This window comes from Etheostoma spectabile, chromosome 22 (genome assembly GCF_008692095.1).
Source record: "Etheostoma spectabile isolate EspeVRDwgs_2016 chromosome 22, UIUC_Espe_1.0, whole genome shotgun sequence".
In the NCBI taxonomy this organism is placed as follows: Eukaryota; Metazoa; Chordata; class Actinopteri; order Perciformes; family Percidae; genus Etheostoma; species Etheostoma spectabile.
Genome location: NC_045754.1, coordinates 10,387,792 through 10,394,580, shown reverse-complemented (window position 1 = coordinate 10,394,580; position 6,789 = coordinate 10,387,792). Strand labels below are relative to the sequence as shown.

Genomic DNA, 6,789 nt, shown 5'->3' with positions numbered 1-6,789 from the left:
TATATCTCCAACCTGGCCTGGGAACGCCTCAGGATCCCCCAGTCAAAGTTGGTAAATGTGGCTAGGGAAAGGGAAGTTTGGGGTCCCCTGCTGGAACTGCTGCCCCCGTGACCCAATACCTGATAAGCGGATGAAGATAGATGGATGGATGGATGGATGTCAACAGTGCCTCACTGCTAATCAAACATCATCATGTCTGTTTTGGTCATAAATTAGAAAAAACTAAATTTACGTAGACTCTGCCACAACTGTCTTGAATGTGTTGAAATTTCAAATTAGGCCTGCAATTATCAATCATTTTCATTGTCAATTAATTTGTCAATCATAGTCTTCAAGCCTCAGTGAATCACTTAATTGCCTTCAAAAACACTAATGTTTTCAAAATGTCCCTTTTTTCCCCTGATTATCAATCCAAAACCTGAAGCATTTCACTTTACTATTACTTAAGACAAAGTATCTAACTACTGAGAAGCTGGGACTAGGGAGCTTAAAATATTACTTAAACAATTAATAGATTTTGAATAGTAAATTGTAGCTTAATCATTTAAATGAACTAATAATTTCTGCTTCATTTCAAATAAATACTTTTCCGTAATCTTTTTATTTTAAGATGAAGTACACTTAAATTGAATAAATGAGCCACCATTTTCTAAAGCGATCCAAAATAAATCCAGAATCAGATCAACAATATGCTGAGCTGCTAAACTCATTAGACTAACTGTATCAAAATATACTTGCAATATGCATTGATTACAAAGCTTCTGTGATTTTCTCTTTTCAAACAATTTCAGCATTCTAGTTACAACTAATGCACTGCCTAAGTATATTAAATCACATTTCCGAAGCTCTTTTTTTAACGGAGGAATTCAAGACGCTTTCAGTTAGAGGAGGATAATGTCAAAGCGAACACATTTGCTGTCAGCGGCCTCTAAGTCAATCCCTCGAACCATGTCTACAGCGAGGTGGACATCTTTCCTCGGAGAGTGAATAAAGTAACCTAGAGCTCCATCCCATCTGCCTTCCTCTCTCTGTATCTGTGAAGCATCCTGGCGGCTTCTCAGATCTCAGTGTTGATCTCGCCGTGGTCCCTTCCTGTGTACAGCTGGGAGTGGTGGGTGTAAAATGAAAGTGTAACACAGCAGTCTCACACAGGTGTCAAAATGACAAATATGACATTTCCTTTTGGAGATTTTATTAGTTCTGATATCATTTTGTATTCAGCCTGCCTGATGTGTCACTGGGCTCTTTTTTATTACTATTTTGCTCCAGGATAAAATATAATCATCATTATTATACGTCTAAAGCAGAGCAGCTGCAACTGCAAAGAGAAAAAAAAATGTATTTGGGATTGGATGCAATTTAAAAATCTAAATACACAGTTTGAATAGTGTGTTTGCGATTGTTGATCACACTTCCCCCTCCTCTGAATCAATCATTTCACTGCAGAGTTTCTCACACAATTTCTTTTAAAAGTGAGGCAGCGAGTCAGACTCAGAGCATGATGACTAAGTCTACACACTACAGAAGCATGACACACTGCTTTTTTCAGCATTCATATTGTAAATAACTGCATAATCTCTCTATATGTTCCAAACTCTTATGAGGTTGAGCTCAAGTAGTTAAGAGAGGGCGAAAGACAACACTGTATAAACAAACCTCCCTGTCTTTTTAAGGACACCTGTTGGGCTGCATGGCTCATCTCCTCCTCATTTAGCAGTCTGTCTGGGCTCCGTGGGGCTGATTACCAGGAAGAGCTGATTTCAGTTGCACTGCTTATCAGTCTAATTAGAGCCCCTGGCAGGTGACTTAAAGGAAATTGTGTGTCTCACAAATGTTCAGGCACAGTGATTTGTACAGGCATGGAAAGCTGCTACATGAAACAAATAAAATAGACGGATGTGACATTATGTCTTGAGAATTGTTACTGTTAGTGTAGGTGTTTTTGTGCGTGGGAAGTATTTTCAGGGCCTTTCTGGGGTGCCTTGAGGAGTATTTTGCATCACAAGAAAATTTCAAGTGGTGACACCAAGTCTCAGATGACAGAGGACATCACAGAAAAAAAAAAACTAAACCATGCACACAGAATAAAAAACTGTTCTCATGGATTCATAAGCTGTGCCCTCGGTTTTATAAACATGAGCAAAGTTAGAAATATATTCACAGTTTCAAACTTCCGGGATAAATTACTCTATAAAAAAATTATATTAAATCACACATGACTCATCTTTCCTAACGTAGTAAGGTTAACAACGAGCTACAAACTTGTGTTCATCAAAATTAATTTTTTAAAGGTAAGAGCTGTAATTAACAGAAGTCAAGGTAAAATTGAGGTAAGTTTGGAGACACTACCTTATTTAATCATTAAATTATTAAATATTTTTGAGTCTGTGTTGTAGGTTATAGATGGTCCCTAAACACCCCCACTTTACTACGTTAAGAAGATGTGTCATGCATGATTTAATATAATTTTGTTATAGAGTAATTGATCCAGGAAGTTCAAATCTGTAAATATCTGTCTTACTTTGCTCACGTTTATAAAACAGAGGGCACAGATTATAAATCCGTGCCAACAGTTTATAAAACCGAGCAAACAGATTTTTATTCTGCGCACACGGTTTAGTTTCTTTTTCTTGGTTGAGCCCGGGGGGGGGGGGGGTTGTACTGAGGCAACATCATTTCCATCAAACATTTATCTTTGGTAAAAGTATCAACTGTCAAAAACTCAGAGAGAAATCGAGACAAGCTAGAGCTCTGTTGAGAGCGCTTCAATAGATACAGCAGAAAAAATGGAGAACGAAATGATAGCTTGGTTTAAGACATGAAAAAAAAAAAAAAGACATGAGATGCAGGGGCGGAAAGAAATCAAGAAGAGTTGAGGACAGAGGGAGAATCCACAGGAGGTGAACACGTTTTCCAGGTAGTGTATCAGTCATCGGTAAAAGGTCACTATTCTGCTATTCGCACATCCAGGTGCTAATGTAACACCTCTCACACCTTTCTTGGTTGCCTGTGTCTGGCTGCCTGCAGGTGGTGGGCAGAAAGACTTGTTGTTTAGTGAGAATAATATGCCGTAATCCCCCATCTCAGATGTGGCCTTAACACAAGTAATTGGACTTGGAAGCCTGTGGCTAGACACACACACCGCTGTGATGCACACAAACTGCAGTTTAGACTTGCTTATATTCTCAAGAAAGATATTAGGCCACTTATAGTGTATAGCCACTTTGTTTCTGGTTTTACGCAGATTTTTTGTCATGCTTTTTGTAGGATTTCTCGGCATGTTGAAGCGGTGTAGATGGGGCTGTAGTAAAAGAGATAATCAGTTATGAGTTTGCTTAGTGGATTCTATTTTCAACCCTCTCCAAAACCAAAAATACAAGAGCTAAATCATAAGGAATTAATTAAACAGTATGTTTGTCTGTTTCAACATCAGCAGCAAAAATCAAGATGCCTGGCTGAGCATTTCATTCTACATTGTGTGCAGTTACAGGTTATAAAAAAACAACAACATAGTATTCCTCCACTGTTTGGATGCTACCTAACAAATCAGTTAGTCCTCATTATAAAAGCCATTTTACTCATGTAAGATAAAAGTAAAAACACAAAAGTGAAGCATAAATCGAGCATCTGTCTGGTATATCCAAGATGAGATGTCCATGTAAGCTAAGCAGCTAAACGTGGTTCGCTAGGAACATATCCTTAAGCTTCAGTATTTTAGATAGCTATCACGTATATATATATCCACCAAGTGCCTATTCAAGACTCTTTTCCAGAGTTCATATTGTAAAACGAGTGAGCTGGAAACAAAAAAAAGTTTTCAACCAACTCATGGAGCATAAGCTTAACAAGTGAGCTCGCTACAGCTGACAAAATCTGCTACTGACAGTTATTTCAAACTGGCTGAGAAGCCTGCTATTGTCTCCCTTTTTCTGCAACCAAAGGCTCATCGTTTTGAAAAGGCCACTGTTGCTATTCTGTATTATGTGATGCTACGATGCAAGAACAAGCTTGACAGGCATCCAGTATCAACAGTAGGTCATCTAAGCAGGAAAGGGTCAATTAAAATAAATCTTTGTAGGGAACTACTTTTTTGTACTTTTAACAACATAATCCACAATGTATAGTGTATAGGCCAGATGTACAGCCCTTTCAATCTATACATTTAGGCATGCTCACTTTCTTTCTGGAAAAAAATGATCACGTATATTTTACTTTCCTTGTGTCATCCCAAGTCAATCTTAGGTGGATATTGAAGTTAAATTTAAAGCCTTTAAGTGTGGTTTGAGATAGGAACGAGTTATCACCTCCACAGAGAGCCCTGGGAAACAGCACTCCTCTGTTGCAGTCTAGCCTGATGCATACAGGCTACTGACCCATGACCGCCAGCCCGTATCGATTTAAGAGGAGGCAGAGAACACAGAGAGAAAGAGAGAGGGGGGGGGGGGGGGGGAGAAGGAGGGAAAAGAATGAAAAACAGTGAGGAGGCCAGGGAGCAATATCCCTGTTAAAACCTATCCATAATTTATCATATATCCTTTCTTCTAAGATGGGTGAACGGCAAGGGTATGTATATTTTTTAAGGGGGATTAGTGATGCGCGCACACACACACACACACACACACACACACACACACACAGTTTTATTGTCTGTACCGCCAAAACAAAATCTGTAGATCACTGCGCCCTGTAGTGTTTTAGGTAGCTAACCCTAACCATTACCTTACACACAGTTTACAGGCTATAAGTTGCCATACACAGGTGTTTTAAATACGGTAGCTATATTTAAAAAAAATAATTAAAAAAACAACAACTTTGGCATCAAATGTTAAATTTCATCACTCTAACATAATTAGAGGTTTTGCAGAATCATTCAATAATTCTGCAGCAGACAAGTTTGGGGAATTTGCTGCTACACCATAATCATCGCTGTAAAGGTTGTGCTTTTTTAACTACTGACATCAAAAACATTTTGTGAGTTGGCCATTCAGTAAAATTAAACTATCTCTACTTTAACAATATGCCCAATCTATATTTTCCTTGAATCAAACTGTTCAACCCCTGTTCATATCATGTTCATATACCCAAATAAATATTGAAGAAAATGGCACCTAGAAAATAACGCTCAACTTTAACAACTAGAACCAAAGAAAAATACAAACAAGCAGCGTGTCTCTTCTTGATAAAGGTAAAGATAGCAATAAAATCTAGATCTCTCCAGGCCAAAATAGTGCATTACACTGTAGATGTCACTATACAATATAGATATCCACCTCTAGAGTTCAGTCACTCCCACAGCTTTACCGTCAGTGAGGGGTTGATGCGTTTTGTATGACAAGACGCACAGAAGCTGCATGTAAATACAGCTGTGCCGTGGGCATATCTGGGCATTGATGCTTCTTCCGCTTCTCACAATGTCTGAAAAAATTCAGCTTGTTACAGTCAACATAAAAAACAACAACATCAGATTTGGAAACTATTTACATTCATTATCTTCAGCAAGTTGGGGATAAATGTTTCTTACCACAATGTTTTTTATTTATGTGGTGCACAGACCCGAAGGCAACAACAAACACATCTTTCGGACAATAACATCTAAATCCACATGAAGACAGAACAAGCCGTTAGTCGTGGCTGTGACTGGCCTTAATTTCAGGGACACCTCAATCTACATTACAGGAAAAAGGGGGCAAAAGTGGTCCACAAGAACACAAACAGGTAAAGAGAGATGCACAAAGGAAGTGAAAATTGAACATCTGTCTTTTTCTTTCTTTCAAGCACCATGCCAAAGAAAGCTGGTGCTGCACCTGGACATGAATTATAGAGAGGCACTTAGATGAGGGGGATGGGAGACAGAGACAAGAGGAAGAGAGGTGAATAAAAATGAGGGGACAGGGTGGATTGTGGAGACACTCACCGGGTGGCTCTATGGGATCAATGATCAATTCACTGTCAACAGCTGCCAATAAGGAATAACACTGTGATATAGTGTTCTATAGGTTTCATAAAAAGTTAAATTATGCATAATAGCAAATAATAGGGAAATAAATCCGTTTCAAAAACAATGACAGCTCATTGTGTATCCTTGTTACGAAATGGCCCTCAAATTGTTTTCAGACAGCTGTAATCCTTTAGAGAAAAAAATAAAATAATGATTCTCAAAGAGGAACTACAAAAGCAAATAGTGCTTTGAAGATGGAAAGCCTAAAATGTCACCCACCCGCTTTGAAGCTCCCTGGCTCTCTTTGTCTCTCTACACTTGTAACTCACAAAACCACTGACGGAGTGCATTGTATTCAGGGGCCAATTTAGAGCGGATGCACCATTAAGAGGAAAAACACAGGTACAAAAACATGAACTCAGACAGATATACTGTAGAAACACACACATGCACGCAGGCACAGACACAAAAACCCAGAAAGACTACATCATGCCGCAAATGTATGGCCATCTCGCTTTGTATTGTACCAACCCTTTGTGGTTTCAAGCACTTTAAGTGTCATATCTGCCGCCTCTTTGATACACACACAAGTCCATTAACAGCCATATTTCAACAACAAAAAACAATATATATCCTAATATATATCTCTTCAGTGTATATCTCTAACCTCATAATGAAGCGATGCTTGCGTAAGGTGCACAGCATCATCAAAGACTGTCCCCACCCCACTCTCCTCCGGAAGGCGTTTCAGGTCTCTCCGCACCCGAACCAGCGGGTTCAGAGGAAGCTTCTCTCCCGCGGCTGTCACCCTAATGAACGCTAGCCCTGCATCCCAGTGACAATTAACCCCC

At 39.1% G+C, this 6,789-nt stretch overlaps 1 protein-coding gene and 1 long non-coding RNA gene across 2 annotated transcripts in view; both read right to left on the bottom strand.

Moving 5' to 3' along the window:
- Window positions 1-6,789, bottom strand: part of ptprn2 (protein tyrosine phosphatase receptor type N2) — a 125,020-nt gene that overhangs the window by 61,077 nt on the left and 57,154 nt on the right. The gene's annotated exons all lie outside the window — the stretch shown is intronic.
- The window catches only part of LOC116672462 (uncharacterized), a 19,390-nt gene that overhangs the window by 12,377 nt on the left and 224 nt on the right, over window positions 1-6,789 (bottom strand). The gene's annotated exons all lie outside the window — the stretch shown is intronic.